Genomic DNA, 22,528 nt, shown 5'->3' with positions numbered 1-22,528 from the left:
CCACATGTCTACTGATCAACATAACAGCAATGAAAATAGAATACAAATAAAACAATATATCCCAGTGGGGGACAGGGGTACCTTGACACAGAGCCTCTGTAGCACAGTGTGGTTTGTTTTTGTCACATGCACTGGAGCTTCACAGACCGTCACTACTAATAACTAGGTTACACATCAGCTAAATGTCAAAGTCATATTTTCCACCAGCTTAACCAAACTCGCCATAGTAACTGAAATTTCTATTCCTAGGCAGATATTTTCTGTTGGTGCTGAGGGAGCTTTACTGTGACACGAGACTGTAATCTATCACATGATAGTTTGGACTGAAACATCTTTCTGAATGACTCAATTCTATTCAATTTTATTTAAATAGCACCAAATCACAACAACAGTCGCCTCAAGGTGCTTTATATTGTACAGTAGATCCTACAATGATGGTAGATACAGAGACATTTGTTTTGTAAACTCGAACACTAAAGCTTAACTTAATACTGCTTGAAGTCTAAATCCTGGTTACAGTGTAGTGATATGCTCCAAACATTATCTATGCTGATTTCTAATTCTGCAATGATGCAGACTGCAAGAACAGGTTCAGCTGGCCACAAAGAGGCAGTTTATAAATGTTCACACAGAAAAGCCTCCATGGACATCTAGTTTATCTCTCGGATAAACTCATCTCTAATCTAGCTCCTCCTGGTTCGTTCCAACAAAAGCACACATGATTACAGATGATTGATTTATTGCAAATATCCAACAAATCTTGATTTCGTCACCAGTAACACTGATGTTCAGAACTACATAAAAGTCCGTTTTTAAAAGTGAATATTTGGCTCATTAAATCAAAGGCCAATCAGTTTTGATCTTTTGTAATGCTGCTGGATATTCCCAAAAAAAAGGAATGCAGCAAATCTGTCATTAGTCACGCACTCGGTGAGATTATGTGGGTATAAAACCAGGATCTGCATCTCCAGAAACACTTCCCTCTTTGTCTTACAGTGTAATGCATTAGTGATTTTCCTCTCTATGGTCACATGCCTTATTCACTAAAATTAAATTAGTAACACTGCGCCTTTGATAAGTGGGTTTTCAAAAACCTCTAGCTGTAACTCCACCTGTCTACATACTTTTGCTAACAAACAGACATTTTCTTGCAGATGATAAAGGATTCAGAAAGTTTATTCATGCAGGTCCATATGACAGAGAATGTGCATCTTCTTTTTGTTTTCATATTATAATTTATATTTAATTGTGTTGTGGTTTGCAGTGTTTTTGTGTTGTTTCACTTTAAATTTATTTAAAAGGAAAAAGCTGAAAGTTTAAATAATTAAAAGTTGAAATGTGAATAGTTGGTTTTTGTATATGATTTATTTATTACATTTTATATTTACGGTGGCCCCTACAGACAAAGCACGTACAAATTCCAAAACATGTAAAAACTCCAAAACACGTAAAAACTCAAAACACAACAGAAGTGCTCCAGGATGCTAGGGGGCAGTGTTGAGCTTTTGTTACTTAGTGGCTACACAAGCTAGCACGTACCAACGACCGGATTTGGTGTGTGGTAGTAACAGGTAAATGAACATTTTTTTTTAAATTATTTGAATATATGAGTGCTTGGTATAAATACACAAACAATACACACATGCTTTCAATTGTGTAATTTAAGTGATCTAGTAGCTCTGTTTGGAAGTTCGTTCATGCTAGAAATGTGTTTTGGAGTTTGTACGTGTTTTGTCTCTAGGGGCCACCGTATATATTTATATAAACATATAAATAAAACCACTTTTTTTACATTAGTAATTCATTTTGTGCATAATTTTATATTATTGTTAATAATAAATTATTAAAAGCAACAAAACAACCTGATGAGCCAGTTCGGAGCCGAAAGAGCCGGTTCTCTAAAAAGAGCCGGAAATCCCACCACTAGCTCCTAATCAATAACATTATAAAAAACAATTTGTGTTTGTTATAATGTTTGCTGAGCTGTGGGGACAGAGTCCAGGGAGGCCCAGCCCAGACCTGGCGTCTGAGCCTCCTTGGACAGCGGGGGCAGCAGCCACACTCCTCACTTGATCTCCACCTTTTTTTTTTTTCCTGTCCCATTTGGTTCTTTAGCCGTCAGAATTGTTGTCTGAAGACCAACAAGGAGACCCAATGGATTTACTTTGCCAAATGGATCATCACGGCCTTGCTTACCTTTGTTGTTATTGTTTATTTTTTTATTTTCAGTTGTTACAGACGGGACAGACATGAGTGAGGGATAGGAAAGGGAGAAGAACGATGAAGGAAAAGAAAAACAGAAGGTAAGAGGGACAGTGAGAAAGGGCACTTAAAAAGAGAAGAGAAAAAAAAAATCTCCTGGATCACCTGTTGAGAGAAAAAGAAAAGAAAACAAGCAAAAACAGAGCAACATACTAAACACAACACCATCACGTTAATCTAGCTAAGTGTAAACAGCAGTAAATACTAAATACTGAATGTTGTTGTGTAGCAAGCAGGACCAACAGCGCATAATGTGCTTGGAAATAGCACCAATAAAGGTGTAGTTTAAGTCTATGAACAGTGAACACCCGTGTGCACACCTGTGTGGATCAGCGCGCTTTTATTCAAAAGGTTTCCACATGTAATGGTCTGCTAGAGGATGTAGAGAGCCATAGCCCCGTCCCCCAGGGCATGAAGCAGGCATGGAGGAGATCCCGGCTCCAGACATCCAGAGGCCCCAGAGGGCGAGAGCCCAAGGAGGACCACCGGAGGGGCATCCGTGCCACCCTCCTGGGAAGAGCTGAGGAGAGCCCCAGATGAGGGGTCACCCAGTAGCCACGGAGCAGCACCCAGAGGGGGCTGCAGTGGTGTGCCCGCTGGCTCTGCCGGCAGCCAGCTGTGCCAGAGTGAACCGAGCCGCAGGCCCAGAGGCCGGAGGCCTGAGGGCCCCCTTTGCCCCGGAAGAGGCCTGATCTCCACCTACAAGCTTCTGTGACAATAACTCTCTTGTAAACTGTCCTTTAATGTGTTAAAGTGGGAATTATTTTTATAATAATATTAGAGCCTACAGTGCACTGATGGCATGATACCTGTATCAAGTGATTTACACATGTTTGGTTATAAACCGATAGCTGTTAAAAAGTTTACACAAACATGACATGTAAACGCATCGTGGAGTAGATAAGAATTCTACTTTCTGTTGCCACCCAAAACCTGTGCTACAACTATTCCCAACACCACGCTTCAACATGGCCCCTTCACATACAGTTTTCGTAAAGTCACAGTTTACTTTTCTGTCACATGCAATGATAAGGGGTCCCCCTTTTTAAAGATGGGAACCACCACGCCGGTCTGCCAGTCTAGAGGTACCATGCCAGATCTCCATGCATCCATGAAATCCAGGGACGGGAATGAAGGATGGGACCAGGGAATCTAAACACAAAGATAGACGAGAGAATCAGGACTAGGAAAACCACAAAAGAAACACGAGAGATACTTATAGAACCAGCCAACACTAACAAGAGTAGTTTAACGTTCCAGTGATGAGAAGCACTGAGCCACTGTTTTAAATGGTGGCCGGGAGTGGCAGGTTAGTGAGCCGCAGGTGTGTTGGCCAAGAGCGAGAGCCCACAATGAGCGCCACCCAGGCGAGGAGGAGACAGGAGAAATAAACCAGTCCAAAACCCCAAAACCAGGAGCAGAAGTCCAACAATAAGGTGAAAACAGTTCTGAAGGCCGGCCGTGTTCTGAGGAAACAGAGTCCAACACAAAAACAGTTTAGGAGGCCGGCCAAGTGACCAGGGGAAGGAACGAGGCAGATCAGGAGGCCGACTGGGAGGCAAGCAATGGGGACATAGCAGGTCTGGGGGCATTACTTAATAAAAAGTAATTTTTCGATGCAGAGAGGTAAGTGGGATAGGTGACTGAAGAAGAAACACCCAGTGCATCATGGGAATCCCCGGCAGCCTACGTCCATTGCAGCATAACCAAGGGAGGATTCAGGGTCACCTGGTCCAGCCCTAACTATATGCTTTAGCAAAAGGAAAGTTTGAAGCCTCATCTTGAAAGTAGAGATAGTGTCTGTCTCCTGAATCCAAACTGGAAGCTGTCCACAGAAGAGGGGCCTGAAAACTGAAGGCTCTGCCCCCCGTTCTACTTAAATGTAGAATGGGAGGCAAGCTACAATGTAGCTTGCCATCACCAGTGTGCGAATGGGTGGATGACTGGATATGTAAAGCGCTTTGGGGTCCTTAGGGACTAGTAAAGCGCTATATAAATACAGGCCATTTACCATTTTTACCATTTTAAATACTCTAGGAACAACGAGTAAGGGAAGCATGTATAATGTAAACAGAATTGGTCCTAGCACTGAACCCTGTGGAATTCCATAATTAACCTTAGTGTGTGATTCTATATCTATTTGATAGATATGGTAAAAACCTGTCATAAACCTGGCAATTGCTGGTGTGTAGTGGCAGGTCGGAGGGCAGGCAACCAGGTAGGAGAAGCAGCCTGAGATCACCAGGGCGGAGTAAGGTAAGTTCACTCCTGATGGTTTGATTCATGGAAACGTCAACCTCTGCACACAGGGAGAAGAAGGTTACTCAAGGAAAAGGCGATTAGTTTAACTACATGAAAGAGTGGCCTAGTTACCGTCAGATGGCACACAACAGACCGGCAAGGCATGGCAGACTGCTCCGGGTTTAAGAAGCCCTCCTGCTGATTGCACATACATGAGGCCCAGGTGAGATGTAGGAGGCTCCACCCTAAAGGGGTGGATGGGAGACCTACAGCCACAGATGTAAAAAACCTGGACACTCCCATGGACCATGACACAAACCACTGCAGCCTCGCCTCTATCAGTGCGCCCCAGGGCAGCTGTGGCTACAATGTAGCTTGCTATCGCCAGTGTGTGAATGTGTGTGTGAATGGGGAATGACTGACTGTAGTGTAAAGCGCTTTGGGGTCCTATGGACTAGAAAAGCGCTATACAAATGCAGGCCATTTACCATCACACAACCACTGCAGTGCAGTACCTGTAATACCTACAGCATGTTCTAATCGCTCTAATAGGATATTATGGTCGACAGTATCGAACGCTGCACTGAGGTCTAGCAGGACAAGCACAGAGATGAGTCCACTGTCAGAGGCCATAAGAAGATCATTTGTAACCTTCACTAAAGCTGTTTCTGTGCTGTGATGAGCTCTGAAACCTGACTGAAACTCTTCAAATAAACCATTCCTCTGCAGATGATCTGTTAGCTGTTTGACAACTACTCTTTCAAGGATGTTTGATATGAAAGGAAGGTTGGAGATTGGCCTATAATTAGCTAAGACTGCTGCGTCTACAGATGCTTTTTTGAGAAAAAGACTCTTATCTACAGCTACTAAAAGTAGCTGTAGATAATTTACATCTGTGGGATGATTTGGTAATTTTTTCTGAGGAAGGGAAGTTCATAAAGTCATTACTAGTTAACGTTAAAGGGATGGTTGGCTCAACAGAGCTCTGACTGTTTGTCAGCCTGGCTACAGAGCTGAAGAGAAACCTGGGGTTGTTCTTATTTTCTTCAATCAGTGATGAATAGTGAGATGTTATCTATCATTTTGTTTTTAATTAAACTGACTACGCAGATAAGCTACACAAAAGCACCACTGTGTGTTGGAACAGGAACAGAAAGTGATACTCTACTGCAGTGAGAGTCAACACCAAGCGCGAGCCTCATTACATGGCAAAATATAATGGCACAAAAGGAGGGTGTGGTGATGTTTGGTGATGCATGTTGTACCTTCATCCCTGACAATACTGCTGCTAATAGTTCTTTTACATAAACAGTCACTAACACAGGAGTGGACCATCACCTCACAGCATGGATACTGGACTACCTCACAGTATTTGAGGACTCAGGGCTGTGTGTCGGACAGGGTCGTCTGCAGTACGGGGGCGCCACAGGGAACGGTTCTGGCTCCGTTCCTCTTCACCATCTACACTGCAGACTTGTCCCACAACTCCACCCAGTGCTTCCTGCAGAAGTTCTCCGACGACTCTGCAATAATCAGCCTCATCACTCTGGGGACGACAGGGAGTACAGAGGTCTGACCCAAGAGTTTGTGGACTGGTGCCAGCTGAACTACCTCCAGATCAACGCCAGTAAAACCAAGGAGCTGGTGGTAGACTTCCGCAGGAACAAACATCCTCCACTGCAACCACTGAACATCCAAGGTATGGACATCGAGGCTGTGGACAGCTACAGGTACCTTCGTGTTCATCTGAACAATAAACTGCACTGGACTCATAACTCAGACGCCCTCTACAGGAAAGGGCAGAGCAGGCTAAAGTGCTGCAGAGACTCAGGTCTTTTGGAGTGGAGGGCCCACTCCTGAAGACCTTCTATGACTCTGTGGTGGCCTCAGCCATCTTTTATGGTGTGGTCTGCTGGGGACAGGAAGAGACTGAACAGGCTGATCTGCAGGGCCAGCTCTGTTCTGCCCTCTGGACCCAGTGGAGGTGGTGAGTGACAGGAGAATGGTGGCTAAGCTGTCATCCTGTTGGACAACATCTCCCACCCCATGCAGGAGACTCTGACAGCACTGAGCAGCTCCATCAGTGGCTGCAGCACCCACGGTGTGGGACGGAGAGATTTCGCAGGTCTTTCCTCCCCACTGCTGTCAGACTCTACAACATGGTCATACATGCACACAGACACACAAAACACCCCATACCAATTGTAACTCTCCCACTGATGCGCAGAAGGAGATAATAATCAAGGGGAGCAATCTCCGGCTTGAGTGAACGCGCCTGGCTGCCGCGCCGCGCCTGACTGCCGCCGCGCCTGGGCTGCGCTACTCACCGGTACATTTTCATTTTCGATTATTTGGCTTCAGACTTGAATGAACAGGAACGTTCACACTCAGGACCAGATCGATCTCTGCCAGGGATTGATTTGCAACGCTTGTCCTCAACATCTGCTATTTCAGCTGAATGTGCTCTGACGTCTTCTTCTCAGTGTGAGCTGCACTAGCTTAACTGTTTGAGCTATTTTAGCCTACCTGTTCATTGCTCCGGCCGGCTCCTTTTCCTCCACAATTCAACATGTGGGCCAAGATGTTCCTGAGCTGGTCCACACTTTTGGATTCTCCTGACGCTCGTCTACCATCCTCACTTTCCAGCCTCGCCGGAGATACATCCATCGCGGGTCCCGCATGGAACTAAATCGTTCTGGTCTGCTACTCGCTGCCCTCGCAGGAACCCTGATCGGGCTGTCAACCATCAATCTCTAGCCCACCTGCCCAGGGCGCCCACCGCGATTAGCAAAAAAGAAAATACTCCACTCAACTTCGGTCTTCTAAACATTCGTTCATTGACAAGTAAGGGACCTCTCATCCAAGACCTCCTATCTGACCGTAAGTTTGACTTTTTCTGCTTAACTGAAACCTGGCAACAACCTGATGACTTTTCTCAGCTAAACAAATCTACTCCTCTGGGGTTTGTTTAGTTTTCTAAACCCCGCTGCTCAGGTCGTGGGGGTGGTCTCGCGATCTTCTTTCGCCAGCACTTGAAAGTCCTGCCAGTTAACGTTGATACCTTTAGTTCTCTAGAGGTCCTTGCATGTGAGCTGACTGGACCCATTCCCACTATCATAGCTACTGTATACCGCCCCCAAACCTAACCCTGTCTTCCTCAGTGACTTTGCTAATCTACTAACCCATCTTTCATCTCTCTCCCCAAATGTGATCTTGGTGGGAGATTTCAACATTCACATGGACAATAATGACCTTCTGCTCACCAGAGACTTTTCCTCCTGTCTCGAAGGCTCTGAATTTAAACAATTTATCGACTTTCCCACTCACTCTAAAGGACACACCCTGGACTTGGTCTGCTGTTCTGGTCTCACTCCCTTGGATCTTTCTGCTACTGAAATCCTAATAACTGACCACTTCCTCCTTTCATTTAACCTCACTCTCTGCTGCTCTTCTACCAAGCCAACCCGTCTCATCTCGTTCCGCAACATCAAGAACATTGATATGGACATTCTCACTACCAGTTTGGACAATGTTCAGATTCCAATGTTCAGCGTTTTTCTTTTTGCAGCGTTTTTCTTTTTGCAAGTTTTTCTGAAGTTGCAGTCCGTTTGGCCTCTCAGGGCCACCGTAGTAATGGCTTCATGAATTTTATTTTACAAATAAACCTCACAAATGTACATTATGTACAGCTACTGTAATCCATCAGCCAATGTTGATAATTAAAGAAAAGATAAGATATGATTGTTCACAGCAGAAAGTACAAGAGCAGTAAAAAATTAAGAGAAAAAGAGAAAAACAATAGAATAGAATAAATTCAAATTCAAATTTTATTTGTCACGTACACAGTCATACACAGTACGATATGTAGTGAAATGCTTGGACAACTGCTCGTGACCTAAAGAAAACAAAAAAGGAAAGGCTATGAATAAGATAGGAAATAAATATGAAAAATTAAAAAGGGTAAATTTAACTAGGAAGGAATAAAATATAAATTAAGGTTAAAAATGAAATAACTGTACAACACAAATTAGAATGAAGGGTAAATTTAACTGGGAGAATAAGATAAAATATATAAATTAAAGTTGAAAATAAAATAACTGTACAACAAAATACACAATATAGAACTATATAAGAATAAGATAAACAGAATAACATACTATACAAAATAAAAAGAATATTATATACAATAGAATAAAATCTGCTCTCTGATGTATTTTCTGGCAGAAACCTTGCTTGTTGTGCCCGTGTGTGCAGTGAGTCAGCCACAAACCTCTTAATAGTGAGATGATCATGCTTAAGCTTTTGTGAAACATCTGAGGTTTTCATTACGTGTCCAAGGTATTCAACTATTTCACACTTTTCAGCAGCAGAGAGGACCTGCTTCTTTCCCATATTGCTTGAAAACGGTGGTCTGCTTAATAATGTGGAAAATCCTTCTTTAGTTTTTCCTTTAATTGGGCTCAGCTGGCAAACTGATGATCACAGGTGTCTGGGATTGATTTCAGTGATCCAAAGAGCTCTGAGGCACAATGCTCTCCATGACTTTAATTGAAAAACATATTTAATCTTTATGACACTTCAACACAATTTGCATAATAATTTGGAACGCGGTATACAACACGCCACATTCACATTAGCACTGTTTTCTACGCTTTTAAGTGCTCAATAACTATCATTCACACTCCGATGGATGCATCGGAGAGCAACTTGGGCCCCAAAGACATTTGGCATGCAGACTAGCAGCTCTCATTTCTAGAAATATGGACAAATTTATTAAACCCCCCAAAATATGACTATCCAGAGTTGGGACCAGGAAGCAGAGTTGCAGTCTTACACGCCTCTCTGCAGCTTCTCTCCTCCTGCTACCCCCCCAAAAACCCATCTCCATAGAGACTGTGTCAGCTCCCAAAAGACAAAAAAAAAAACCAGCAACAAACAACTTAAACATAAACAATTACAAAGAAAGAACAATACAGTATCCACATCTGAACCAAAGAGTAAAACAGTGAAATGTGGATTATTAAATATTAGGTCTCTCTCCTCCAAGTCTCTGTTAGTACATGACTTAATAATTGATCAACAAATCGATTTACTCTGCCTTACAGAAACCTGGTTGCAGCAGGATGATTATGTTAGTTTAAATGAATCAACACCCCGAGTCATTCTAACTACCAGAAATCTCGAAGCACAGGCCGAGGGGGCGGTGTGGCAGCAATTTTTCACACCAGCCTATCAATTAATGAAAGACCAAGACAGACTTTTAATTCATTTGAAAGCCTGATGCTTAACATTGTCCACCCCAGCTGTGAAACTCAGAAACCAGTCTTACTTGTTATCATCTATCGTCCACCTGGGCCTTACACAGAGTTTCTGTCTGATTTCTCAGACTTTTATATCTGATTTAGTTCTGAGCTCAGTTCTGTGATTTTAACATCCATGTAGATGCTAAAAATGACAGCCTCAACATGGCATTTAATCTGTTATTAGACTCAATTGGCTTCTCTCAAAATGTAAAGAACCCACCCACCACTTTAATCACACTCTAGATCTTGTTTTAACATATGGCATAGAAACTGAACATTTAACAGTGTTTCCTGAAAACCCTCTCCTGTCTGATCATTTCCTGATAACATTTACTTTTACAATAATTGATTACACAGTGGTGAAGAGTAGACTTTATCAAAGTAGATGTCTTTCTGAAAGTGCTGTAACTAAGTTTAAGAATATAATCCACCCACTGTTATCATCTCCAATGCCCTGTACCAACATAGAGCAGAGCAGCTATCTGAACGCTACCCCAACAGAGGTCGATTATCTTGTTAATAATTTCACCTCCTCACTACGTACGACTCTGGATACTGTAGCTCCTGTGAAAACTAAGGCCTCAAATCAGAAGTACCTGACTCGTGGTATAATTCTCAAACACGTACCCTAAAGCAGATGACTCGTAATCTGGAGAGGAAATGGCGTCTCACAAATCTAGAGGATCATCATTTAGCCTGGAGAAATAGTTTGCTGCTTTATAAGAAAGCCCTCCGCAAAGCCAGAACATCCTACTATTCGTCACTGATTGAAGTAAATAAGAACAACCCCAGGTTTCTCTTCAGCACTGTAGCCAGGCTGACAAAAAGTCAGAGCTCTTTTGAGCCAACAATCCCTTTAACGTTAACTAGTAATGACTTCATGAACTTCTTCACAAATAAAATTTTTATCATTAGAGAAAAAATGACCAGTAATCATCCCACAGATGTAATATTATCTACAGCTACTCTTAGTACTATTGATGTTAAGTTAGACTCTTTTTCTCCAATTGATCTTTCTGAGTTAACTTCAATAATTACTTCCTCCAAACCATCAACCTGTCTTTTAGACCCCATTCCTACAAAACTGCTCAAAGAAGTCCTGCCATTAATTAATTCTTCGATCTTAAATATGATCAACCTATCTCTAATGATCGGCTATGTACCACAGGCCTTCAAGCTAGCTGTAGTTAAACCTTTACTAAAAAGCCATCTCTAGACCCAGCAGTCTTAGCTAATTATAGGCCAATCTCCAACCTTCCTTTATATCAAAATCCTTGAAAGAGTAGTTGTCAAACAGCTAACAGATCATCTGCAGAGGAATGGTTTATTTGAAGAGTTTCAGTCAGGTTTCAGAGCTCATCACAGCACAGAAACAGCTTTAGTGAAGGTTACAAATGATCTTCTTATGGCCTCTGACAGTGGACTCATCTCTGTGCTTGTCCTGCTAGACCTTAGTGCAGCATTCGATACTGTCGACCATAATATCCTATTAGAGCGATTAGAACATGCTGTAGGTATTACAGGTACTGCACTGCAGTGGTTTGTATCATATCTATCTAATAGACTCCAGTTTGTGCATGTAAATGGAGAGTCCTCTTCACACACTGAGGTTAATTATGGAGTTCCACAGGGTTCAGTGCTAGGACCAATTCTGTTTACATTATACATGCTTCCCTTAGGCAGTATCATTAGAAGACATAGCATACATTTACACTGCTATGCAGATGACACCCAGCTCTATCTGTCCATGAAGCCAGATGACACACACCAATTAATTAAACTGCAGGAATGTCTTAAAGACATAAAGACCTGGATGGCCGCTAACTTTCTGCTTCTTAATTCAGATAAAACTGAGGTTATTGTACTCGGCCCTGAAAATCTTAGAATTATGGTATCTAACCAGATTCTTACTCTGGATGGCATTACCTTGGCCTCCAGTAACGCGGTGAGGAACCTTGGAGTCATTTTTGACCAGGACATGTCCTTCAACGCACATATTAAACAAATATGTAAGACTGCTTTCTTCCATTTGCGCAACATCTCTAAAGTTAGAAATATCCTGTCTCAGAGTGACGCTGAAAAACTAGTTCATGCATTTATTACTTCCAGGCTGGACTACTGTAATTCATTATTATCAGGATGTCCAAAAAACTCCCTGAAAAGCCTTCAGCTAATCCAAAATGCTGCAGCAAGAGTCCTGACTAGAAAGAGAGAGCATATTTCTCCTGTTTTGGCTTCCCTTCATTGGCTTCCTGTTAAATCCAGAATTGAATTCAAAATCCTGCTCCTCACATACAAGGTCTTAAATAATCAGGCCCCATCTTATCTAATGACCTTGTAGTACCATTCACCCTATTAGAGCGCTTCGCTCTCGCTCTGCAGGCCTACTTGTTGTTCCTAGAGTATTTAAAAGTAGAATGGGAGGCAGAGCCTTCAGTTTTCAGGCCCCTCTTCTGTGGAACCAGCTTCCAGTTTGGATTCGGGAGACAGACACTATCTCTACTTTCAAGATCAGGCTTCAAACTTTCCTTTTGCTAAAGCATATAGTTAGGGCTGGACCAGGTGACCCTGAATCCTCCCTTAGTATGCTGCAATAGACGTAGGCTGCCGGGGGATTCCCATGATGCATTGAGTTTTTCCTTTCCAGTCACCTTTCTCACTCACTATGTGTTAACAGACCTCTCTGCATTGAATCATATCTGTTATTAACCTCTGTCTCTCTTCCACAGCATGTCTTTATCCTGTCTTCCTTCTCTCACCCCAACCGGTCGCAGCAGATGGCCCCGCCCCTCCCTGAGCCTGGTTCTGCCGGAGGTTTTCTTCCTGTTTAAAAGGGAGTTTTTCCTTCCCACTGTCGCCAAAGTGGCTTTGCTCATAGGGGGTCATATGATTGTTTGGGTTTTTCTCTGTATCTATGAAGCACCTTGAGGCGACTTTTGTTGTGATTTGGCGCTATATACATAAAATTGAATTGAATTGAATTGACTAGAGAGCCAGGGATCAAACCACCGACCTTGCGATCACTAGACGACCTGCTCTACCCTCCTGAGCTACAGCCACCCCCACCGCTTTATTTGCATGTGAAGATGCTCCCCAGAGCTTAATTGACGGGCAACAACAAACTTCTGAAGTGCCACAGAATTTCAGTGAGGACTTCCTTAGGAATGTGTTTGTTTTGCTTCTTCCTCCAGCTTCAATAATACAGGCAATTGCTCAAGAGATGCAAAATGTGCACGAGTTGGGCCAGGATTATGCTTTAGGTAAACTACAGTCACTTTTAAAAAATGACTTTGTCCCAGGATGTATTTGAAATTGTTTAATCCTCTTGGCTTTGCTAAAAAAAAAAAAAAAAAAAAAAAAAAACCACAAAGTGGTTGGAGTCTGTCTGTCTGTGGCAAATCTGCCTGCTCATGTGTGGTCCAGTACTGATCACATGTCTCTTATCTTACTATGTGGAGAGAATGGCCTTAATAAAAATTTGGAAGAACAAAGGTTTTCTCAAAAATGTTAGAAGATTTAAGAGATTTGGAGGAAAGTGGTATCATTTCTGGTGATGAAACAGTCAAAGCAGCTTTGTCTTGTATTTCTGGGGATAATTGGTTTTCACACAACGTTGGTGGGTTTACTGAGAACTTCAGTCGCGCTAAATACAGATACTATGAAATCACACAAAGTGAGTTTCAGAGTTATGATGTAAATGCATGTGATCCGCAGCGCACATCTGAAAGCTACAACTCTGTTGTGACAATCTACAAACTGAAGGCAGTCAAGAATCAAAGGGATAACACTCTGTTTTTAATACTTTGACATCTTTTCATGTTTTGCCAACCTGGTTTAGGCCACGACATGTTTGAGGGTGTCTTAGCCTACGACATTGCAGTGTACCTGAAGTATTTCATTTAAGGAAAAGAAGCGGACTTACATGTGCACTTTTGAACTGACGCATTAAACAGTTCAAGTACAAAGGAGCTGATGCGCTAACAAAGCCATGTGCTGTCAACCCATTTTAACCAAGCTTTCAGGTCAAGCCATTCAGAACTGGAGTTTGTTAAGGTTGCTGCATGTTATAAATGGTGATAAAGTCCAAAACCCAAAGGATGACGTACGAAAGTTAATGCTCCAGCTTAAAGACATAGTTGAAATGATTCGTGTACAAAAGATCTCACTGTCACAGGTAGCTTATCTTGACCTTATAATCCAAGAATATTGAGATTCAAGAAAGTGTTTGTTTCCAGAGAGTCTACTAAAACCCAAACACAATTTCTTGAGCCACTATCCTGCACTTATTTGTAAATTTGGCCCCTTGATTAGGTGAACTATGCATTTTAAAGTAAACATAGTTACTTCAAAAGATGTGCCAGGAATCTGAAAAACTTTTAAAATCATGTGCCAAACGTTATCGAAAGCCATCAAATGATGTAGTTGTGTATTTTGTGGATATACACCAAGCGGATTATCTTTCTGAATAACGCACGGTACGCGGTGACAAAAGGATATACAAGGTTGCATATCTCAAACTAGAGATGGACCGATTCAATATTGCGTATCGGTATCGGTCCGATAACCTGGAGTAATTACTGGATCCCGGATATGTTACGTTCTGGTCCCGGCAAGTAATCAAACGCAACAAAAGTTTTGCCCCACTCACTTCCCACCCACGCACAAACCCCAACAAAGACACCTTTGTCAAGTATTTAAGCAGCCATTTATTTTCATCGGCAGTGAGCAATGCCAAAACAATAAACAAAACCCCCTAAAACCCACTCCCTACACTTCCCTACAAAAAAAGAAAAACAAAAACAAAAGACAAGTCTCTTACCTAATTACCTAACGAAAAACAGGAGAAAACTTGTTCAACAAAAGAAAACGGCTTCTCACGCCTACTAGGCTGCGACAGTGAAAGTTATACAGCAAAGGTACAAAAAAAAAGTGACCGCCACTTGTTAACCTATTTACAATTATTTATATGGCAAGGCTAGAGGTACACGTGAATACTCCAGCCTGCACTACAATAACACAACACACAACTCCGTGATCGAGTCAACGGGGTTCCCCAAAAGCACTGCCAGATGACTGTCATCCGGACGTTAAGTACTGGAGGTGGTCCATCAATTATCCAGTCCGAGGATAGGTAAAGACTCCACCCGGATACTTAGCAGCCACGCCTAGGTGTCCACCTTCTAGGAGAGGGAAAAAGAAAGAAAAGGGAAAATACCACCAACCATCCTCCGGTGGGATGCACAATACCAACAAACACATCACTGGGTCATAACAGTTTCCCCCACCCAAAAAAAATCAAACATCCAACCCCACACAAAGATGTTTGATTTAAGCCCTAGAGAGGGCATCAGCCATAACGTTCTCTAAGCCCTTTTTATATCGGATCTCAATGTTGAAGTCCTGAAGGAGTAGGGACCAACGCATGAGGCGCTGGTTGCTGTTTTGCATCCGAGATAGAAACTGGAGAGGGTTATGGTCAGAGAACACGATGGTTGGAACAGGACTAGATCCCAGGTACACTTCAAAGTGCTGCAAGGCCAATAGCAAGGCTAAGGCTTCCTTTTCAATCGTGCTGTAATGCAGTTGATGTTTTAGAAATTTTCTAGAAAAGAAGCAGACTGGGTGGTCAATGCCATTTTCATCCTCCTGCACGAGCACTGCACCTGCCCCCAAAACACTGGCGTCCACCTCAAGCTTGAACGGATGTGTAAAATCAGGGGCGGCCAACACCGGAGCACTACAAAGGAGAGCTTTAGCAGCTTCGAAAGCGAACTGACATTTCTCTGTCCACACAAATGGCGATTTTGGACTGGCAAGACTGGTTAACGGGGCTACTACCTCAGAGAAGTTTTTGCAGAACCCACGGTAATAACCTGCCATGCCCAAAAAACGCCGCAGCTCCCGGCGAGTCTGTGGAGCTGGAAAGTCTAATATTGCCTGCACTTTCACAGCAACAGGGAGGACTCTACCTTGTCCTACTTGTTTCCCTAGATAGGTTACAACCGCCTTTCCAAACTCACACTTAGCCAGGTTCAGTGTCAGAGAGGCATCATGCAACCGGTCAAATATTTCCCTGAGAATCTTGAGGTGTTCAGTCCAGGTGGAGGAATAGGCCACTATATCATCCAGGTACACTTCGCAATTTACGACTCCCTGTAACACAGTGTTCATCAGTCGTTGAAATGTGGCGGGGGCATTTCTCAACCCGAACGGCATGACGGTATATTGCAAAAAATGATCGGGTGTAACAAAGGCACTGATTTCTGATGCGCGTTGAGTTAAGGGGACCTGCCAGTACCCTTTTAAGAGGTCAAGTTTGGTTACAAAGTTTGCCGAACCCACACGATCGACCAGATCATCCATACGTGGGAGAGGAAACGAGTCGGGTTTCGTAACAGCATTTACTTTTCGGAAATCATTACAGAAACGGGGAGTTTGATCGGGTTTTGGAACGAGAAGTGATGGTGAGCTCCAAGAGCTATTACTGGGAAAAGCAAAACCGTGGTCAAGAAGATACTGGACTTCTTGCTGCATAATGGCCCGCTTAGTGGGATTTACCCGGTATGCATGCTGCTTTATGGGCTTATGGTCACCCACATCAATATCATGACTTAATACATGCGTTTGAGTGGGGATGTCACCGAAAAGAGCAGAGTAGTTTGTAATGAGCTCACGGACATCAGAATTAGCGGGATCAGACAGGGGTGCCAAATAGGCATCCAAGTCAGCCAAGATTTCAGAGTTCCTAAGACGCGCACCCGAAACAGAGGTGTGCCTGTCATCCAACCCGTCATCGCCGGGACTATACAAGGGTTGAGAAACGGATACCGACACAATAGGTGACACAACAGGTGCCAAACTAGAGCGGTCACGATCAATGTATTCCTTCAGCATGTTGATGTGACAGACGCGACTTTTCCTCTTACGATCAGGGGTTAACACCACATAATCTGTCTCACTTAGTTTGCGCTCAATGACATACGGACCGGAAAACTTTGCTTGCAGGGAAGAACCAACAACCGGCAAGAAAACCAACACGCGGTCACCTGACTGGAACATCCGTACTACAGACTTCTTATCAAAATGTGTTTTCATTCTAACCTGAGCCTTTGCTAGCATGTCACGAGCCAAAGCACAGGCATTATGTAGCCTCTCCTTAAACAAACTAACATAGTCCAGAATATTTTCTTTCGGCCGATGACTATCTGAGAGAAATTTCTCTTTCAGGAGACGTAACGGACCGCGCACCGTGTGGCCAAAAACCAAATCAGCTGGACTGAACCCCAAAGACTCCTGACATGTCTCCCTGACGGCAAACAACAGTAGTGGCACCCCCTCATCCCACTCACGGCCAGACTCCGTGCAAAATTTGCGAAGCATGTTTTTTAGGGTTTGATGGAACCTTTCTAATGCACCCTGACTCTCCGGGTGGTATGCGCTCGAAGTGTGATGAGTGACACCGAGCTCTGTCATGACCTGGGCAAAGATTTTAGACATAAAGTTTGTGCCCTGATCAGTTTGGATGCGTTTAGGCAACCCGAAAGTGGAAAAAAAACTTAACTAATGCTTTCACAATCCCACGGGTTTTTAATGAGCGTAGTGGAATGGCCTCCGGATAACGAGTGGTAATACACATCATGGTAAGTAGGTATTGATTTCCGGACTGTGTTTTAGGAAGAGGACCCACACAATCAACAATGACATGTTCAAAAGGTTCCCCAACAACCGGGATGGGTTTTAGCGGAGCAGCGGGAATCGCCTGATTTGGTTTACCAGCAAGCTGACACGTGTGACACGAGCGGCAGAATCTTACCACATCAGATTTGAGACCAGGCCAAAAGAAATAACGGAGGACACGGTTATATGTTTTTGTGATTCCCAAGTGACCGGACATAATGTGGTCATGTGCCAAGCTTAGGACCTGGGGACGAAGCGACTGCGGAACAACAATCTGCTGCACTCCCTCATGGGTGCAGCCAGAACTGGGAGTCCAGTAGCGCATCAGCACCCCATCCTCAATAAGGTAGGACGCAGATCTCCCACTCTTAGGCTCTGTCACATACGCCCAACAAGATGACAAGCTCTCATCATTTTTTTGAATTTCTATAAGCTTGTCTTTATCTACTGACAGAGTCATAGTCTCCTCATCCGGCTGAAGTGATACAGAGACAGGGGTACCTTCACAGGCGGGTCGCAAGCTCAGTGGGTCTGAAGCGCTTAAGAAAGAGTCGCTAAGATCCACCAAGTCACCCTGTTTGCGTGCCTGCGCACGTGTCACAGCACACACAGGAAACAAAGGAACAGCATTTGATGTGGCACAATCGAAACCACTATTATCTGTAAGTGGTATATCAACTACTTCTGGCGACGGAAAAACTGTGCAGCCAGCTAGATCGTTTCCCAAAATGATGTCAATACCTGCAACCGGTAACTGGGGTCGCACCCCAAGCTTAACCTCACCAGACAAAAACTGAGACGAAAGCTGCACCAAATGTAAAGGAACCCGTATTACACACATCCTAACTCCCCAGGCTAACACATCAGCCCCACAATAGGATTGAGCTGAAAACGGTAAGACCCCCTCACGAATGAGCGACTGTTTCGCACCAGTGTCTCGCAAAATACTGACAGGAGCCCGCCGATCTTCTCCTATCAAGGAAACAAAACCGTTTGACACAAATGGCTTAAACTCCTCATCTACTTTATCATTTTCGGGTACCATCACCTCCCCCAAAGGAGGAGGGTTTGTCTGTAGAAGGTTTATTGGGGAAGGAGATGCACCCTTCCTGGTCATTTCTTTTCTTTTCAGAGCAGGGCAAACCGCAATAAGGTGTCCCTGCTCATGGCAAAAAAAACACACGCGGTTCTCAATGGATGAGGGGATGGCACGGCGGGTGCCCCTTGGAGACCATCGGGGCGGGCTACCGGAAGACGGAAAACTGTGAGCAGGAGCCGAAAACACCACTTTGTGTGTCAACACAAACTCATCAGCCCGTATAGCAGCAGCGGCGAGAGTCGTAACCTTCTGTTCGTTTAAGTAGGTTACCACAGTGTCTGGTAGTTGATTTTTAAACTCTTCTAACGTCACCAACTCACGCAGGTCTTCCAAGGTTTTTACTTCTGTAGCATGACACCACTTATCAAACAGAGTTTTCTTTTCTCTGGCAAACTCCACATAGGTCTGGTTGGCGGATTTTTTTCCATTCCTAAATCTCTGCCTGTAAGCCTCTGGCACAAGCTCGTAAGCGCGCAGGACAGCAGCCTTCACCACATCATAGTCAAAACTGTCCTCCAGAGAAAGAGCGGTGCACACCTCTTGAGCTTTCCCCACCAATCTACATTGGAGTAAAAGAGACCACACATCCTTTGGCCAGTGCAGCGCACCTGCGATACGTTCAAACACTGTGAAATACGAATCCACCTCAGTTTCCCGAAACGCCGGCACCATTTTGATGTGTTTACTCACATCAAAGCCACCACCTGGCATCGGGGCCGGTGGCTGCGGAGATGGCGACTGCGGGGATGATGACTCCGGGGAGGGTACCTGCGGGGATGGTGACTGCGGGGCTAACCGAGGTACAGGAGGACTGGCAGACACAGAGGCTCCCCTCTCTACCTCCAGAGCCCTGATCCTCAAGTGCATAGCGTCCACCTCCAACTGCTGTTTCTTTAGCTCCACCTCCTTAATGCGCAGCGTTAACCGCAGCTCCTCCGCAGAAGGGCTAGGTGGAAAAGGGAGATTTTTCAGTGGGGCAGAAACACCAGCAACAGCCCCCAGCTCAACCCCCCCTGCAGGACCCGGCTCACCAAACAACCCCCTGTCCGTCAACTGGACACACAGGAGCTCCCTAAGCTCTTTCTTCTTCGCAGTCAACGGCACAGTCACATCAAAGAATTCAGCAACAAGCAAGAGGTCAGCCTTTTTACACCTGTCCAACTTCTCCGCAGACGGGCTCAGAGTGAAGTCCTCCAACTTAAACTCCATCCTAACACACACACACACACACCCCCCACACAAGAAAAAACCGCCAACCAAGAAAACAAGCCACAAAAAGAACCACCAAAGGGACGAGCCCCCAATATGTTACGTTCTGGTCCCGGCAAGTAATCAAACGCAACAAAAGTTTTGCCCCACTCACTTCCCACCCACGCACAAACCCCAACAAAGACACCTTTGTCAAGTATTTAAGCAGCCATTTATTTTCATCGGCAGTGAGCAATGCCAAAACAATAAACAAAACCCCCTAAAACCCACTCCCTACACTTCCCTACAAAAAAAGAAAAACAAAAACAAAAGACAAGTCTCTTACCTAATTACCTAACGAAAAACAGGAGAAAACTTGTTCAACAAAAGAAAACGGCTTCTCACGCCTACTAGGCTGCGACAGTGAAAGTTATACAGCAAAGGTACAAAAAAAAAAGTGACCGCCACTTGTTAACCTATTTACAATTATTTACATGGCAAGGCTAGAGGTACACGTGAATACTCCAGCCTGCACTACAATAACACAACACACAACTCCGTGATCGAGTCAACGGGGTTCCCCAAAAGCACTGCCAGGTGGCTGTCATCCGGACGTTAAGTACTGGAGGTGGTCCATCAATTATCCAGTCCGAGGATAGGTAAAGACTCCACCCGGATACTTAGCAGCCACGCCTAGGTGTCCACCTTCTAGGAGAGGGAAAAAGAAAGAAAAGGGAAAATACCACCAACCATCCTCCGGCGGGATGCACAATACCAACAAACACATCACTGGGTCATAACAACTGTTATAATTTTTTCAAGTATATAATCAGTAGTTTTCTAAGCAATGAAAACATTGTGTGATTAAATGTGATTATTTGCTATGGTCGATGACTAACCTTTATCGGAATGTATTCTGCTGGTTTTTTAATTGTTGCAGCACTTGCCTGGCAAAGTGCGCACTGTGAAACCTAATCAAAAATAAAAGCAATTCAATAACAAACACAAGAGTTGATGGTCAAGGTTTACATAATATTGCGGCTCCTCCAACCTGTGGCCGCGGCAGGCTAAACATGAGGACACAGATGACGCGCAACAATAAACGCATAAAACACACTTCTGTACCATTTGCTCCTTTTATTCCACATGCAACTGTCCAATATACAAATCAGCACATGGGATTAACTATTAAACAAATGCACAGACTGCACAAACAAATAACTGCAACTCACCAATAACTGCACTAACTACTATGCCAAATTACAACTTGGCCTATGGCATCAATTAGTGCATAAATATACAAAAAACATCAAGTTACAGTCAAAATACATCAAAATCATTCAAGCTGCGGTCAACAGAAAGTTTTGCCTCATGCTCACCCAACCTTTCTGCTCATCAACATCAGGTGCTGTGAACAGGTGAGTGCAACCACATTTGTCATCTAACACACCCATGAGACACGCCCCACACCCGTGCACCAATACAGTGAGTCCATTTAAACCAACCCACTTAGTCAAAAAAGGAACAACTCATATGGCTCCTACACATAACTTATTTTGAGATACAGAAACATTGCTGTGTTCCTCTTAAAATAAGTTAGCTGTAGTCGAATTACATAGAGCATAGGTGTCAAACTCTGGCCCGCGGGCCAAATTTGGCCCGCAGCCTAATTACATTTGGCCCGTGAAGCCATACCAAATTACTATTAGAGCTGGCCTACTGGTATTATACAGCTAATATATATATTGTTTAGTATAAAGCTTTGCTTGTTCCATATTCAGTTTTCCAGCAAAACTTATTTGAGTCCATAAGAAAAGATTCATTCTTATATCTGGAGGAAGATTTTTTTTCAATAAATATTAACGTTAGCCCGCGACTTTGTTCCAGTTTTGAATTTTGGCCCACTGTGTATTTGAGTTTGACACCCCTGACACAGAGTTTGTTTTGGAGTACCCACCCAATTATTGATGTCCACTGACATCCCTGGCCAGTAGAAGCGCTTTGAAATGGCTTCTCTTGTTTTTGTTTGCGCGCAATGGGCCCCAGTAGGACTGGCATGAAAATCTGAAAAAATTGTGTTTGCCTCATCAGCCCCACAGACTACCGTTGTCTTTATGGTTTTGTCTGTGCCTTTGTAGCGCCAGTAAAACAGCTGCTCCCCTAAACATAAACAAGAAAATAGAAAAGTTTATTATAGCTGTTTAAACCACGACAGGTCTATATGTGGTAAAAGTCATGACAATACATCTTGAATGTAATGAATCAATTATGTATGTGATATAATTTGGGGGTGACTATTGGACTGGTTCTCTATATTTATGACAGTATGACTACTTCAGAAGCCAAAAAGATTATGCCACACACAAGACTGTATTACTGATACTAAAAAAAGTGATGGATGTGTAAAGTCATTATGACTAATGGCCTTCAGATATCATGGATTTATTTTTAATACAAATATCAATTCAAAGTAGTTTAATTCCACATTTCCTGCTGTCAGTAATTTTCCACATATGTAATTTAAAGACATAACAGTGGGTACACCTGCGTAAAAGGGTGTGGCACATTCCACTCCAAAAGTAATTACGACGTAATATATTGTAGTTAAGCTATAAAAGGACAAAAACAGTTCTTAGTTAACGCTGTCTTCTTAATAGCAAACCTTAAAACTTTTACTTTAATAAACGCACATGTGCCTATTAACGGGGTTAACTAGGTCAAAGAGAGGTCAAGCTAATTAAATCGGTTAGTGCAAATT

At 43.5% G+C, this 22,528-nt stretch overlaps 1 long non-coding RNA gene across 1 annotated transcript in view; it reads right to left on the bottom strand.

Moving 5' to 3' along the window:
- Positions 1-22,285, bottom strand: part of LOC120735129 — a 24,705-nt gene extending 2,420 nt beyond the window's left edge. The window contains exons 1-2 of the long non-coding RNA XR_005696189.1: positions 21,728-22,285; positions 20,670-20,741 (exon numbers count right to left, since the gene is read on the bottom strand). This is a non-coding gene — a long non-coding RNA (uncharacterized LOC120735129). The remainder of the gene's footprint in view (positions 1-20,669; positions 20,742-21,727) is intronic.
- Positions 22,286-22,528: the final 243 nt, after the last annotated feature.

The sequence above is a fragment of the Simochromis diagramma genome, unplaced genomic scaffold (genome assembly GCF_900408965.1).
Source record: "Simochromis diagramma unplaced genomic scaffold, fSimDia1.1 OVJJ01000747.1, whole genome shotgun sequence".
Lineage (NCBI taxonomy): Eukaryota > Metazoa > Chordata > Actinopteri > Cichliformes > Cichlidae > Simochromis > Simochromis diagramma.
This window is presented reverse-complemented; position numbering and strand designations above follow the sequence as displayed.